The sequence below is a fragment of the Chinchilla lanigera genome, unplaced genomic scaffold (genome assembly GCF_000276665.1).
Source record: "Chinchilla lanigera isolate Chin_1 unplaced genomic scaffold, ChiLan1.0 scaffold00007, whole genome shotgun sequence".
NCBI lineage: Eukaryota > Metazoa > Chordata > Mammalia > Rodentia > Chinchillidae > Chinchilla > Chinchilla lanigera.
In genome coordinates, this window is record NW_004955408.1 from 562,579 (window position 1) to 578,699 (window position 16,121).

Sequence of the window (16,121 nt, forward strand, 5' to 3'; positions counted from 1 at the left end):
CTCCAGAGGCATCGTCGGGTTTTTCGCGTTGTTTTTTAAAAAAGACTTGGAGTGTTCTCTGTTTTCCGTTGAGGTAGCTTGTTTACTGGAGGGCAGTAAACTGCGAGTTTGCAGGGACAGCTCAGACAAAGGAGCTGGTGCCGGAGCGCACACTAATTCCTGGGGGATGCGAGCCCAGCCTGTGTTTGGGAGCCGGCAGGTTTGCGCCTGGAGTCACGATTGCACGCTGCCTGGACCTCGCAGGACGGAGGCCCGTTCAGTGCCGTGGAAATGTGCTTTTCTGTGGAGCGGTGATGGGGGGGGGGATGGACGAGGAAAACGGGGATCTTCCCTGTTGCTTTTGGCTGTTGTTCTGCCCTCGTAGTTTTACTGTAATTTGACGCCAGAAAATTTCCCACTATGAAGAATCTGAGACGTTGGAACTAGTGGCCACATCTTCAGGTCATGGGTGCTGACCAAGAGGGAAATAGGTGACATTGTCGAGAACTGCCTTTGAGGCCATTTGATTCATCTTCGTGGTTGTCTGTAAACACGGGCTCTGTTTGGTTAATGATTTGGTCTGACACTTAGCATTTTCTTGGATTGCTGGTCGTGTTTTAAAGGAAAAGATACCAGTCGTGCGGTATGAAGGTGGGGCAGGGGTTGACAGGTTGTCAACTTTTGGAAATGCCCGCTGTCTTCTCCATTCCCACTCTCACGCTGAGAAGGCTGAGGGTTTGGTTTTTTCGTTTGTTTTTAAGAAACAATTATTTATGTTAAGACGCCCAAAACTAGGCAACCTGAATAAAGTAATGATGTTTGCTGTTGTAGCGAAAAATACTGAAACGCCATGCCTGAGTTCTGTGTTTGTGTGATAACACGTTAAGTTGCTTTCTTTGAGGCAGTCTCGCTGAGGAAGGAGAAAACATGGGAGGCTTTACTGTAGCCTGTGCCCAGCGTAGTCTGAGCTCCTCAGAGCTCATTTTACTCTAATACTCGGATTCCCGTCTCTTCTCCGCTTTCTTAAAAGCACAGGTAGAGCCCCCCTGCTAGACTCAGAAACAACTGCTGTCTTGGGCTCCTTCAGTAAATATTTGCGTGCCTGCTCTGTGCCAGTCACTGTGGTTCGGACGTGTCGTGTTGCCAAACTGTGGCCCTAACAATGCTGGTCTATTTTCTGGTGGGGAGAACCCCAAAGGTCACGTGGAAGCGGAGGAAGAGGAAGAGAGAGGCAAGCTGTTTTGGAGCTAGAGCTGGCCCTGAATGGAGTTTTGAAATCTGTGGTTTGTTTCTGGGGCTTGGTTCCCTCAGGCAGGTCAGATCTGTGGCCCTAACTTGAGGTTCTTGCCTCCAAAGTGTTCCAAGTGCTTGCTTCTTCTTGGTATTGCCTGTCACCTCATGCCCCAAAGCCCTATCTTGAAGGAAGCTTGTCTTAGTTCCAGTAGAAGGGTGTTGGGAACTGATGTGCATCCATGTATGAATGGGTGAGTGGTCCTGTTGCCCTCTCACCAAGTAGCATTGTAAGATTAAAAAGTCTGAGTCAGACTTGTGGTGTATGGGTATTGTGTCACATGGGCAAAGTAATTTTAACACTTAGCTTCAATTTCTTCATCTGTAAAAGGCAATGATGATGAGTTTGCTGTGAGAGGTTTAAATGGTTCTTGATTTTTTTTTTTTTCCTGAGGAGGATAGTAGGGGTTGAAACCAGGGCCTTCCTGCTGAGCTGTGTCTACTCAGCCCTCTTTATTCTTTATTTTTAGACAGGATCTTGCTAAGTTGCCCCAGGTAGAACCTGAATTTAAGATTCTCCTGTTTCAGCCTCCCACAGAGCTGAGATAGTGGCACCAAGCTGAGTTCCTGAACTCTTAAAAGAGTATACTCTTTAACCTAACAGAATCTCTAATTTGTTGGGGTTTTAGATACTACAACGAAATTAACACATTTGTGAAGCCATTCATGCAGACTGGGTGCAGTCAGCTTTCTGAGTTCTGTCTTGTCTTCCTTTCCTTGATTCCTTGGGGTGTCATTTTGTGTCTGTACCACAGAATTGCTCCAGTTTTTCCTCATTAGATGGAGGGATCCTCAGGTGGTTTGAGTCTGGCTGGCTACCACGGGGTCTTCAGCATATGATCTTTCAACCCAGAAAATATTGAGTAAAATCCCACTGTGTACTAAGCACCAGACAAGGCACTGGCAAGGAGGGAGTGGCAGCCACAGTGAATAAAACTGATTTTTTTTTAAAAATCCCTGTCTTTTCTGAAGCTGTCATTCTAGTGAAGATATTTATAAGTGAACCTACCTATAACTTGTTTCTAAATCTTTGGGTTAATGTGAAATCCAAGTTCTTCTGCTTGTGTAGAAGAAACTTATGACTATTTTGAAAATAAGGATGTGGTAGAAATCTGCCAAAATTATTCATGTTTAAGAAGATGATTTAAAATGGTAATAATATGTGGGTACTTTAATATCTTGATTTAGTGAATTTTAATTTTCTATATTTTTAGGAAAAATTATGACTGTTACACTCTGATAATTTTGAATTGAATTTTTGACATATTTATTAAGAACTTCATGTGTATTGACACTAAACAAAGTGATGTTCAAATTACGTATGTACACACACTCAAAAGTTAGGAGACACAGTTGCTGGCTCAAAACCAATTATGGCCCATAGATCTGAAATTCATGAAAATTAATTTTGAGAGTGAGGGGTAGAAATGAACATAAAGACAAAAAATTACAAGAGCTGGCCCTGTTTTCCTAGAACTCAACATCATGGCTGATTTTACATCTATGGCTTGATTTATAAAATAGAATCCTTTCTTGTTTTTCAGTGCATCTCTCAGACACTTATGAATTACAGAGATAGGCATGTGTGAATTAATAAGATTATTTGTCCTCTAGCTTTTTTCTTTTTTCTTTGGTGGTGGTGATGGTGGTAAGGATTGAACCCAGGGCCTTGCACCTGTTACGCAAGTGCTCTATACCCTTGAACTACATCCCCATCTTGTCTATTATCTTGAAAGAAAAAAGTAAGGGTTGTTGTTGGTTTTTTTTTTTCCTCAGATGCTATGGTAATTTAAAAGTATATTTTGAAAAGAGTTACACTTCTGCCTTGTAAAATACTTGGTAAACAAGTATTCTGCTTTGAAAAAAAAACCGTAGTTTTAAGGAGCAAGTCTTATGGTTATGCATAGCTGGTAGTTCCTTTCTTACTACTGTACTTACTGAAACAATAAGCTTAGAACTAGGAACAAAATGTTTGATACCTTGGTAGAGCAGGCCAGCCAGTGTTTACTGGGGAGCAAACATTTTAAATGTGCTTTATGTGTGTGCACACTAACTTTTTGTTTGAGCCTGGGCTGGCGGTTGGGAGAGGAGAAAGCCCTGTGTTGGTGATATAATTATGTGTGCTGATGTGCTCGTGGGAAGAATTCAGTATCAGCCACCTTTTGCCTTGCTTAGATATTTTCAGAATTAGGTATTACAGCCTTAGAGAGCCACTTTGCAAAACAAACCTTTTTCAGTATCTTGCGAACCATAGGCACACAATTAAATTTTTTTTTTAAACAACACAGATTTTTATGTTTTTAAAAAAGTGATCCTGGGGCTGGGGATTTAGCTCAGCAGCACAGCGCCTGCCTGACAAGCGCAAGGTCGCGAGTTCAATTCCTGGTACCAGAAGGGAAAAAAAAAAAAAAAGAAAAAAAAGTGATCCTATTGGATAAACCCTTTAATGGATCCTTTTAGGAACCTGAAATTGATTTTAGAAATTCTCATAAACAGTGAAAGGGATTGATGTGAAGATAGGATGAAAGGGGTCATGTAATAGTATTAGCATTCACAATGGCAAAGGCAGGAACTTCTAGACTTAGATATAGATTTCAAAATATTTAAAGAAAAAGTACATATGATTTTAGACACAGACTCTGAACTTTCAGAAGAATTCTGAAAGAGCAAGAGACTCTAAAAACTAAGAGTTGACACAATTCAATAACCAGGTGAGAAAAATTATATTTATATTGAACTTGACAGCTTTGTGGGGCATTGGAGGTTTGTTTGTTGAGACAGCATCGTGTTAAGTAGCTCAGGCTGGCCTCAACTCAAGATCATCCACCCTTAGCCTCCTGAGTGCAAGTATGCACCACTGTGCCTAGCTCAGAAAATGTTTTCACATACATTTTTTCCTTCTTTCTTGGATGATTTCCATTAGCATATAAATATTAGAATATTTTTTATGAATCACTCAACCTTCCCAGCAAGTCCCTAATTTGCCACCTCTCTGTATCTCTGTTTCTATTATTGCAAAGCCTGTCATAAGTATTGTCTATACAGTACCCGCCACCTCTAGTTTTTCTGCCTGCTGTTCTTTACACTGTGGAGATGTTTAATTGTGGTGTGAGTGATTTTGATAAAAACATGGCATATTTAACTGATACATTCAGCAACAGGGTCAGGATTTCTAAGATCTCAGTGTGTAGAATGATGAGCTGAAGTTAAGGAAAAAGTTCACAGAAATGAATGTATAATCTTTGGGATAAAAAGAAATCTTCGTTGAGGCTCGTTAAGGGGAGAGGAGGCTTAGCTTCTTGTCACACTTCAAAGCCTGTGAACTGTCCCTGACCTTGCCCAGTCTAATCTTATGCTGTGTCTGGATCTAGGGCAGTGGTGGCTAACCTGTGTGCTGCAGCAGGCACAGAGGCCTCTCCACACGGGAGCCTTGTGGCCCCAGCATCAGGTAACAGTGCACTTAGGTGCTACTCGAGAAGGAGGAGCATTGCCAACAGATGATCCGAGTGCTTAGTATATGAAGACTGGTCTTTTTCATTTATCTATAATTTACCTAAGATTACAAATCAGAAGTCGTCTTGCTACCAGCATTTGGAAGCCAGCAATGGTTATTAGTGATGTCCAACCCATCTGACCTCCTGAGATCCTTCTGACACTGCTCTAATGGCCCTCTCTGCACTCCATCCACACCAAACACTAATTCAAAGAATTTCTTAACTTATTGCTTTTTTCTGGAAAGAGAGACATTTGGTAATTTTTGTGAATAACCAAAGGCAATAATTACTTTATATAACTAACATGTCCTGCCTCTATAACCTGTCATTTGCAGGGAAATCTGACATGTTCCACATCAGAGCCTTAGTCTTCATGGAGTTCATTGGCATAGCTCTGGGGTGGGCATCCAGTTTTTTTGAAAACATGCTCAGCCAGAAGCCCCAAGTCCATGCAGCTGTGGCAGAGTTATAGTTCCGTGGTTTCATGTTGGTTACCTTATAGTTGCCACATGATTAATACCATGTAATGTATGTTACCAAAAATCAATATATCTACCCTGGAGTAGATGTAATATTTTTTTGTATAACTGGATTTCCTAATACTGATATTTGCCATTGCCACAGAGAACTTACTTTTTTTTAAAAGAAAATGTATTTGGAAATAAAGTCAGATAGAAAATTCACTTTTAAAATTCCCTTTTTGACACTTTTCTCTGTTACAAGAAGGCTATCACCTCTTTTTGGTCCCATATATCCCAGTGCCTTTCTCCAGAACTGGGGTAGTAACTAGGAATTTGGTTTGAAGATGACATAGCCTCTCTCACCTGGGCTGTAGAACCTGGCTCTAATTCACAGTGCTCCTTCTCCTCACCTACTGAGGTGCCTCTCCAAGAAATCATCAGTTCTCAGGGATGGTACTTGTTTTTTCTCTTCTCTCCAGCTGACTAAACTTTTTTTCTGTACGAGTTAATTTTTCCAACTAATAAAAGAAAGGCAGTTTTCTTAACAAAACAAACAGAAAAACCTAGACTATTCCTAAATTGGATTTCATTCCTAAATTGTCCCAAAATGAGCTTATAGAAGCAAAGGAATAATGTCTTCTTTCTTTTAGCCAAACACCTAAGACTGTGCCTGGCGCTATAACCAGATCAGATGTTTGGGAGCATTTAATCCTGTGGTGCTTCATCTGGTAATGAAACTGATGGCAGTTAAGACATGTTTTGTTTTGTTAAGATGTGTATATGGGGTGATGGTGGTGATAGAGGTTCCTACGGGGCTTCAATTATTGTGCTAGATCATAAGTGGCACAGAAACCAGAAAGGTGAAAAAATGCTTGGACTTGTAGCCCAGAAACTTTTTATTGAAAAAGTAGAATTTGAATTCAGCATGAGAACTTCCAGCCATAATGAAGAAACAGGGACTGCCTTGCCTTCCCACCTTAACTGACTAGAACACTTCAGAGTTAGGAAACAGCAGTTTTAGATACAGGTCAATAAACAGCACAAGACTATGCTCCTTGAGAGAAGAGAAAGAAATAAGGGAGCCAAATCACTGTCCAGCATATGCCTGGGGAGTTCCCAGGCTGCAGCAGAGGGAAAGGAAACCTAGATGGAGTCAGGTAGTCTGGGCTGATGAGACAGAGATCAGAGCTCCAGAAGGCTGAGGCAGCTTTGCTGTCTGAAGAGGCAAGGGGTGTGTAGAGAGCCAGCTCTGAACTGTTGCAGAGGGCAGCCACCAAGCTGCACATGCACTAGAGGTTGGGGAGAATGGCCAGAAAATAGTAGGCAGCACAGTTCTGGGGTTAGCATGAGGCTGGGAACAGTTCATATTCTCCTTAGTCAAAGTAGAATGACCTCATGTGCAGGACATGCAAGGCCACACTATTCCACAATCAAAGCCTGTTCTGGACCCCTCCCCTTCCTCAGAAAGCTTAAACGCAAATCTTAAAAATAATCTGTAAGAATCTATTTGGTCCATGTCTCGTACTCTGAGTAACCGCTTCAAAGATAATGATAAACAGTGTAATAACTATTACCATTCTTTTTTTATGTATGAAATTTTTTTCATTAAATAAAGGGGATCACAACATTAACAAAAAAGATGCAGCCCAGATGTAAACAAAACATTTAAAAGACACTTAAAATGCTTAATAGATCATTGATAATGTACTAATCAACTAACACCTAATAAAATTAATATTGTTAATGTAAAAAGCAAAAGCCTGACTGATTCCAAGCATTTAACTTATCTTAGAACAAAACCCAGCAATATTTAAAGGGATATATCAAAATCCAGCTCTAAAAAGTATAAAATATGAAACTGACATCCACTCCAAAATCGCCAGGCCTGCAATGACACAGATGAAAAATTGCAGATGAAACTGTTAAATCAGCACTTATAAATGTATTTAGTATGTTCAAGGCATCAAAGAAAACATGACAATAAGGGCAGAGAAATAGACTGTATTTAGAAAGACCTATATCCGCTGAGCACAGTAGCAGTGTTTATAATCTCAGCACTTGGGAGGCTGGTGCAGGAGGATTGGAAGTTCAAGGTCAGTTTGGACTACATTGTGAGACACTGTCTCAAAAAAAGAAGACTTAGATCAAACTTCTGGCAGTGAACTCAGCATTGAAAATGTGTAGGATTTATATTGACTGAAAAAAGAAGAGGAGATATAACTAGAGGATGCTAGTTCTTGCTTTGGTGCTCTGTTATGCCAGGTAGTGATGTAGTTGTTAATACGCATTGCATACATACCATGTACCAAGAATGGTGCCAGATATTTTACATGGATTATATTTAATCCTCAACAGCTGTAGGTGGTACTTTCTCCTTTCTTTGTGGAAGGGGAATTCAGGACACTCCCATCTTCACTTTACTGCCTTTTTTTCTTTATAGCACTTAACATTAGAAATTAACATTGTCCATTTTCTTTTGTTTGTGGGGACAGAGAGCCTGTCTCTTGTGTCCGCTCTTGTATATTCAGTGATTACTGTGGTAAATGGAACGTAGTAGTGTGGCGCTGAGCAATTAGTGTGGGGTGAATTAAAGAGGGAAACAATTCACTGTGGCCTGAGGGATTTGACAGAGCTGGGACCTGATGGAGGCATCTGATGGCAGTGCCCGTGCTTTAACCACTGCTTTGTTCGCTTCCCAAGTGGGTTTAATAAATTATGAAATATCCACTCAGTGAAATGTTATATAGCCTAAAAGAGGATCATCATAAAAGCTTAGTGTGTGTTAACAGAAGTAAACGCAAAGTGATTGAACCATGAGTGTGTTAAATTTGTTTACAGCAGATAGGGCTCAAAGTAATATACAGAAATAAAAATGGTTATTATATCAATTAGATCATCAATTGCATCTCTCTAATTTTAAAAAATTACTGTGGATATGGAGACATAGCTCTGTGGTAGAGCTTGTGTGAAGACCTGGTTTGATCCCCACTAGCGCATACACACAAATCATTGTTAATTTTCACTCAAAAGGAGAAAATTTTGGGGAGGGGTGAGGGCTCATTATCTGAAGAAGATGACCAGGAAGAAGTGTCTACAGGCTTGCACTGCTGGGCATGGAGCCCAGGGCCATGCATATGCCAGGCATGCCCTCTACCACTCACTTACCTACATCCCCAAATCTTTTTTTTTTTTTAAGCTAATTCCATAATGTCAAAAAGAATAGGATGTGAAGATATACAAATGGTAAATCAACATGACTGGTCATTTGAGAGATACAAATTAAAACATCACTGAGATTCCATCTCACTCCAGTAAGAATGGCTATCATCAAGAAATCAACCAACAACATATGCTGGAGGGGTTGGAGGGAAAGAGGAACCCTTCTCCATTGTTGGTGGCAATGTAGACTGGTGCAGCCACTTTGGAAATCAGTCTGGAAATTCCTCAGAAAGCTAGGATTAGAGGTCCCATTTAACCCAGGTATTCCCCTTCTGGGTATTTTCCCAGAAGAATTAAAAACATTGTACCACAGTGATATGTGTGCATCCATGTTTATAGCAACATACTTTGTCACAGCAAAATCTTGGAAACCACCCAAATGCATGTCAGCTGAGGAATGGATAAAAAATGTGGTGTTTTTTTTTTTTACAATAGAGTACTACTCAGCTGTAAAGAAGGATAAACTTAAAATATTGGTAGGGAAATGGATGCAACTTTAGTCCATACTCATAAGTGAAATAAGTCAGTCCTGCATGTATAAACATTGTATTGTCTCCCTAGTGTAAGAAGCTGAAAGAGTAGATAAGACCCAAAATGTACAATAGATATTGTGAAGTGGGGAGAAAATGCTCAAAAAAGGAAAAACTGGAATGGGGGAGAGGAGAAAAGAAGGAACAGGAAAAATAAATAAGTGTATATATATACATGCACACACAAGATATTAGCGCATTGAAAAGAAAGTATATGCCTTTCAATTTTTCATGCCTGTATCTTGTAATATAGGCAACTACTTTGAAGATAATAATATGCAGTGTCCTAACCATTGTTACTCTCCTACAATCCTGTTTTGAAATTTTATACCATTGCTTTTATTGTTTATTTTTCTTTTCTTTAAAATAAATTTTTAAAAAGAAGAGAATGAATTCCAAGAATTGGTTAGAATGAGTAGAAACTGGAAGCTGCCAATAATCTGGTAAAAGGGGTGTGTCTTTTCCCTAGTAAGGTGAGAGGAACTCCACAACTGAGACTACTTGGTCCAAATGTGAAGCAAGCTAAAAGGTAGCATGATCTAGAGCAGTAACTGAATCCTGGAGAAAGAAAAGGACTCCTAGCACAGGACTCAACTTTCCTGTAAAATTTATATGATAGGATACTAACTTGTATTGGTTATGTTGATTTTAGCTGTTTAGAATTAATCTGTTGTTAAAGCCTGGGAGACTTAATTATAGTTGCAGACCAAAAGTCAATTTTATCCATCTTAAGGGTATACAAATTTGGATGACAAAGGTAAGAACTTCAAGAGAGAAAAGAGATTTAGGGACAGCTGAGGGAGCTAGTATATTTATCTAACAGAATGATGACTCAGGTAGTATGAGCCAGGTGCAGTGGTGCATACCGGTAATTCCAGCCTTCTGGGAGGCTTAGGCAGAGGGTTGCAAGTTCAAGCTCAGCTCTGAGCAACTTAGCAAGACCCTGTCTCAAAATAAATAAAAAAGACTGGGGCTGTGGCTTAATACAAAGGCTCTAAGTTTGATCCCTTGTACTAGAAGAAAAAGGAAGGAAAGAAAAAAAGAAAGGAAAAGGTAAAAAGAAACTAGAAAGATTTAACCACAGAGGAAAATAGCAAAAGGTTAATGAATCAGAGAAAAAGATGCAGAAATCAGACTCCTGACTGATGACATTGCAAACCCACCTTTGATGTCCAGAGTTGACAAACCAAGAAATAATGTCTGTTAGCCATTTAGGACTGTGAAGGCTGACCACTAGAAAAATAAAAAACAGATGTTGGTTGGTTGCCTCTGGGAATCAGGGACAGGTGGGATACAGGATGCAAATGTGCTTCATAATCCACTGGATGAATTTGTGTTTTTCGTAGATCCGTCAATAAGATTTCCACTTCTCTTTGGTCACTACAAGCAAATGTGCTCCCTATTTTTTTTTTCCTTTGCAAAAGTTGCCTGTTTGCCAACTTCTGAACTCTTTTCCAGCGCCAGTGGCATGCTGTGGGATTTAGAACTCTAGAAACTAACGAGTATCTTAGGACCTCTCCTTAAACTATGAAGTCAGAAAATACTGTTGGATTAAGTGATTTAATTTCATTAACAAGTTTAGCCCGTAGGCCTAAAATAATTTGCGTACTAGCCTGCCTGGCTGTAGTGTTTGCTTTATCTCTGGCAGCCACCTTTCTGCCCAGTTCCTTGTGATAAGCCCTCAGCATAATCGAACTAAGCACAGTATGATCCTGTCCCTTGGCTCTCATTGGACAGAGTGAGTTACCTTTGAGCCCCTTCCAGCCTTCTCATTTCTCCCCTTATTTGATCTAATAATGTGATTCTTCATGACAGTTGCCCCTTTCCCCTGTCCTGTATCACACTTGACACATAACAGAATGTTGCTGGAGAAAATCTTAGAACTCAGCTGACAGGTTTGAAGTCAAATGCTAAACAAAACCAAATAGGCACTTAACAGTGTTCAGTAATTCAAAAAATAGTTTGAAGGCATAAGACAGCTCCTAAGACATTTTTTCTCTGCTTGTGCCTGCTGTCACCTCTTTTTTGTATTCAGACATTTGTAAATGTCTGAAGGTCATCTCCAAGTAGATCAGCCTAGAGTGAAGCTTTCTCCTCCCCACCTCTCTTTCTCCCCCCCCACACACATCCCAATCTACTACAACTACTCCTAAATATTCTTCATCTCAGTAAATAATGTCTCTGTACACTCTTTTTTTTTTTTCTGTACACTCTTGTTGTTTAAATGAATTCAGGAATTATCCATGTGTCTTTCCCTTACATTCTACATCTAATCTATCCTTTATAGTTTACCTTCAGAATGTGTCAGATCTGTTGTTTGCCAGGCAGCTATCATCTCTGACTCTTTTTTCTTGGTCTGTTTGCTGCTTCTAATTTCCATTAATTTCTTCTCTCTGCAGTAACCAAAATAATCTTGCAGGTCACCTGGCCATGTTACTCCTTGTTTAAACCCCTTTAGTGGCTTCTCACCATCCTTGGAATTCTAGACTCTTTACTGTGTTTTTAGGCACTCTCTCTTTGGTCAACCTCACACACACACACACACACACACCCATTCATTCATGTTACTCTTGTGCTAAAACTGTTTGGGTGTGCTTTCAGTTCCTAGGGCTTCTAAATTTTCTTGACAGTGAGTACTTTCTGGCTGGTATCCCACCCACCTGTACCTCCCCTCACAATGTTTGCTGTATTAGTGGAGCTTTACAGTTCTTTGGTTCCATATAATTACCAGTTAAAGGAATAGACTGAGACATAGGAGAGGAATTAGGCCCTTAGAACCTAGCCACTAGTGATTAACAAGTCTAGCCAACCATCTAAGGCTTCATCATTCCAGCAGATTGTATAATTTAAGTTTGAACAAATGCAGGGACAGAAATCTACCACATTTATTTCTGGAAAACTGAATGTTAGAAAAATTGGTTTAAATATTTGTAGGCAGTTGTTAATTTCATTGTCTAACCCAAGTCCTCTCTTAGCTTCACATCCCTATTTCTTTTAACTATCTTATTAATGTGGTATGTTAAACCCAGAGTGCATTTGTCTATTAATATTCCACTGAAAGGGTGTTGTAGGTTTGTATGGTGTGAATGTTGCCCCAAATCACTATGTGGTTACATAATCCCCAGTGTGATACTATTAAGAGGTGGAACCTTGAGGAGGATATTAAGTAATGAGAGTAGAATCCTCATGAATGGGATTAGTGCCTTTTAAGAAAGAGGACCAAGGGAATATGTGTACATACCTTTTTGTAGCATTTGAGAACACATAGGACAGTGGTGGCGAACCTATGGCATATGTGTTACTGTTTTTCTTTTAAAACAAAGCTGTTAATGTATGAGTTGTTTTTTCTAAACCAAAACCTTAGTATTCAGGTTTTTTTAAAATAGTTGTTGTTGTTGTTTTAGACAGGATCTTGCTATGTATCTCAAGTTGATCTCAAACTCACAGAGATCCTCCTGCCACTGCCTCCCAAAGACTGGGATTATAGGCGTGTGCCACCAGGCTTGGCCAGTAGTCAGGTTTAATTGTACCATTGGCACTTTGCAATAAATGACTTAAGTTTTGGTTGCAGTTTGGCACTTGGTCTCTAAAAGGCTTGCCACCTCTGACATAGGAGGTGCCATCTTAAAAGCAGAGCTAGCTTTTGAGAGCCACCTAATCTGCTGGTGCCTGACTTTGAACACTCTAGCTTCCAGACTGAGAAGAATTATTTCATGCTGCTTATAAATTACCTAATTTGAGGTATTTTAATATAGCCACCTGAATGAGCTAAGAACTGGGTTGACTAGTGTTCCAAAAAATTCTTGTCTACCTAGAACCTCAGAATGCGACCTTATTTACTTGGAAGTAACATCCTTGCAAATGTCATAAAGGCCAGGATGACATCATACTAGCTTAGAGTGAGCCCTAAATTCAGACTAGGGGATGTCATCTTCATAAAAAAGGATACAAAGAGACCCACAGAAAAGAAGGATATAGGAAAAAGGAAGTAGGCAGATTGAAGCAATTCTGCCACAGGCCAGGGAATGTTAAGGATTGCCAGCAGCACCAGAAGCTCGGAGGAAGGCCTGCTGTGATTTCTGTCTCACAGAAGGAACTGATCCAGCCAAAACCTTAACACCAGACTCCTGGCTTTCAGATCTGTGAGATAATAAGTTTCTGTTGTTTTAAACCAGCACATTTATGATAATTTGCTATGACAGCCACAGGAAACTAATAAAAGCATAATAAAAAAGGAAACCTAAAATTGAACACAGCATTGCAGGGTTTGGGTTTGCTGGTGCAGAAGAGACCAGAACTCTTTCCATCTTTCTGGACAACTAGCTAAAGTCACACAAGTTACTTTGATAATCCTAATCATTGACTCTTATTTAAACCTTTAAAATAATTTTCCATACAGTCTGTATCTAAGCTATGTTATTTTATCTTTGCTAGGTTCAGCCTATTCATTCAGCCTGTTAAAATATATTTTGAATCCTGATTTGTCATCTTTTTAGTAGCCTTGTATCTCTAGTGAGTGTCATGAACATGATTTTTCTGTCTTCATCAAAGTTAGTCATTCTTAGCCTTTTGGAGGTCAGAGGATCCATTAAGATTTTGATGAAAGCTGTAGACTTCTGCAGAAAAATACATGCTTATATAGAGATATACAAAACCTACGATTATTAGTTTAAGAGATTTAGTTGTCTCTCGAAGTCCTAAGTGGGCCATACAGACACTTCCGTTATTTTGAAAGCATGAAGAGTGAGTGAACAAACCCTTGTGGTGAGTGCTGTTAAAAACCTTCCAGGAGAATTGGCATTATTCCATTGATCAGCACTCTGGGGAGCCTGATTCACTTTATTGACTTTGCATTTAGCATATTATTTCGCTGTCTTATAAAACCTCTAAAAAGTAATCAAATGCTTTGGTAGGAGAAAAGAAACATATTTAATTTACTTTGTTCCTAATTGGCTAGGCCAAGAACCATGGCAAGGAAAGAAAAGTGATACTTTCCAGCTTAGCCTGGAGTGTTAGTTTCCTATTTCCACTGTAACAAATGATCACAAACTGTGTGGCTTAAAACAGTACAGATTTAATACAGTTCTGGAGGTCAGAAGTTTGAGGTGGATCTCACTAGGCTGAAGAGAGGGTGTTGGCAAGTTTGCATTGCTTCCACAGGCTCTAAGAGCAACTCTGTTTTGTGTCTTCCACCTTGTAGAGACTGCCTGCATTCCTTGGCATGTACCCCTTTCCCCACCTTCATATCTCTCTACTATGACAGCCTTCTACCTTTCTCTTCCACTTTTGAAAAGATCCCTGCACTTGCAATTGGGCCCACTCACATAGCCCAAGATAACCAGTTATAAAGCAACCAATTATCAACCTTATTTTCTTTTATCTGCAATCTGAGTTCCCCAAATTCCCGCTTGCTTTGTACCTTCCCATGTTCACAGGTCCTGGGGATAGTACACAGACATCTTCGGGTGACTCATTCTGCCTCCTACACATAGCAAATTTATGCTATCACCTGGGATTACAGCTTCCTCTTTACAATGTCTATAAATTATTCCTTTTATAATCATTTTTGAGTTTTTACTAACTAGTTAGCAAAACCCTAACTGGTCCATTGTTGACACAGAGCACCTTTATTTTGTAAATATTGGAGTGCTATTTATACAGGTTAGTTTTCCCAATATCAGTCTTCTGTGATTCCTTAAACATGTCATTGATGCAGTTTCTTGTTGGCATATTGTCACCAGACTAATTCACCTGGGTCAGACATGCTAAATTCAGGTATAGCAATTGTTCAAGTGTTCATTTATCAAATAACCACTAAGCACCTGTGTACCTGCATGCTGTCTGATGGGATAGTAAGGTGAGCCCACACCTGTGTGCTGCCTAGTGGGAAAGACAGATATTAGACAATAACAGCAGTAACTAACAGTAGTCCTTGATACAAGCATTATGGTGCAGAGCACAAATAGGAGAACTGATCAGCAGCAGCACTGCCACTATCCAGTGTATTTGGCCAAGGCTTCCCTAAAGAAGTAATGATTAAGCCTAGACTGAAGTTTGAGCAGATTTTAATTAAATTAAGAGGAAGGCAGAAAGGAAGACCGCTACAGGCTAAGGAAACTTGGGAAGTTGAAAAGGTATAAGAATAATTGATGTGCTTGAGGAACTGAAAGTTTACAAAGGAAAGAGTCATACACAGTAAAGGTCAGTCCGTTTTTTATCTAGACTATTAGGATCTTGGACTTTATACTAAGAGAAATAGGAGACTGTTAAAGGTTGGTTTTCTGTTGCTTTATAAATTTTTTAATTGTTGAGCTTGGGATATATGGCCCAGTGGTAGTACACCTGCTTAGCATTCACGAGGTCCTCAGCACCACAAAAATAAAGAAAATTAAATTTTTTGCCTTTTATTTTTATAGTCTTTATTTTTAATAGACTAATTACATGTTAAAATTTTAATCATGATAAAATACATATAAAATTTCCATTTTAACCATGTTCAGATACACAGTTCAGTAATATTGAATATATTCATGCCACTGTAAAACTGAAACTCCATACTTATTAAGCAGCAAGTCTCCATCTCCCTCTCTAGCTACCAGCAGTCACACTTCTTTCTGTCTTTATGAATTTGACCACTCCAGGAACCTCAGACAAATAGAATTATACAATATTTGTCCTTTCTAAGTGGTTTATTCTACTTAGCATAGTGTCCTTGCATTCATTCATACTGCAGCATGTGTTAGGTACTACAAAGAGTTTTAACAGGAACAAGATGACCAGGTATTAATAAATTAATTAACATTTTTACTAACTGAAACATACAGCAAGTCTGCACCTAGATGTATCATTCTTTTTTTTTTTTTTTTTTTCCCCCTTTTCCCTTTTTTCCGGTACTGGGAATTGAACTTACAACCTTGCACGTGCCGGGCAGGCACTGTGCCACTGAGCTAAACCCCCAGCCCCCACCTAGATGAATTACCAGAGTGAGCACACAAACACACCTATGAACTAGGACAAGAAATAGAGTAGTGTCAGCTCTACGGTCTCCTTGTCCTCTCCAGTCACTTCTCCTTCACTCTTCCCTTTCCAGAAGTAAATACCATCTTGACTTTGAACACCAGAGATTTTGCCCATTTTTAAACTTTATA

At 39.5% G+C, this 16,121-nt stretch overlaps 1 protein-coding gene across 1 annotated transcript in view; it reads left to right on the forward strand.

The window, feature by feature from the left end:
• Rnf130 (ring finger protein 130) overlaps positions 1-16,121 on the forward strand; it is a gene marked incomplete in the record, with an annotated part of 99,057 nt that overhangs the window by 860 nt on the left and 82,076 nt on the right.